The 354-nt window shown below is 26.3% G+C and overlaps 1 long non-coding RNA gene across 1 annotated transcript in view; it reads left to right on the top strand.

Annotated features, from left to right (window-relative positions):
* LOC136795778 (uncharacterized) overlaps positions 1-354 on the top strand; it is a 6,061-nt gene that overhangs the window by 3,515 nt on the left and 2,192 nt on the right. The window lies entirely within an intron of this gene.

Below are 354 nucleotides of genomic sequence, written 5' to 3'. Positions count from 1 at the left end.
TTGTCATTTAATTTATTTTTAGTTTTCCTAAATTAGAAAATTCTTTTAGTTATTAGTATCATATGTTAATATCTCTTTCTTGTATTATTTTTCATTTTTCATCATATTTATATATCTCTTTCCTGTTTACGCGATGTATTTAAAATAGAAAGAAAAACATTAATGGCCACCTCCCCCCCACCACTCCTGTACACTTCCGATTTTCTTATGAAAGCTCTCAACTTGAACAGGTGGGTGGTCCTAATTTGTTCTTAACTCATTTATTATTATTATTATTATTATTAATTTTATTTTTATTTATTCTTTCACGACCTCTATTTAATCTCAACTTACTTCTTTATTTTCCGTCTTTTA

Source organism: Halyomorpha halys, unplaced genomic scaffold, assembly GCF_000696795.3.
Source record: "Halyomorpha halys isolate HHAL.00 unplaced genomic scaffold, Hhal_1.1 Scaffold2192.1, whole genome shotgun sequence".
In the NCBI taxonomy this organism is placed as follows: Eukaryota; Metazoa; Arthropoda; class Insecta; order Hemiptera; family Pentatomidae; genus Halyomorpha; species Halyomorpha halys.
Note: the sequence above shows the minus strand (reverse complement) of the source record. Positions and strands in the feature narration are given on the sequence as shown.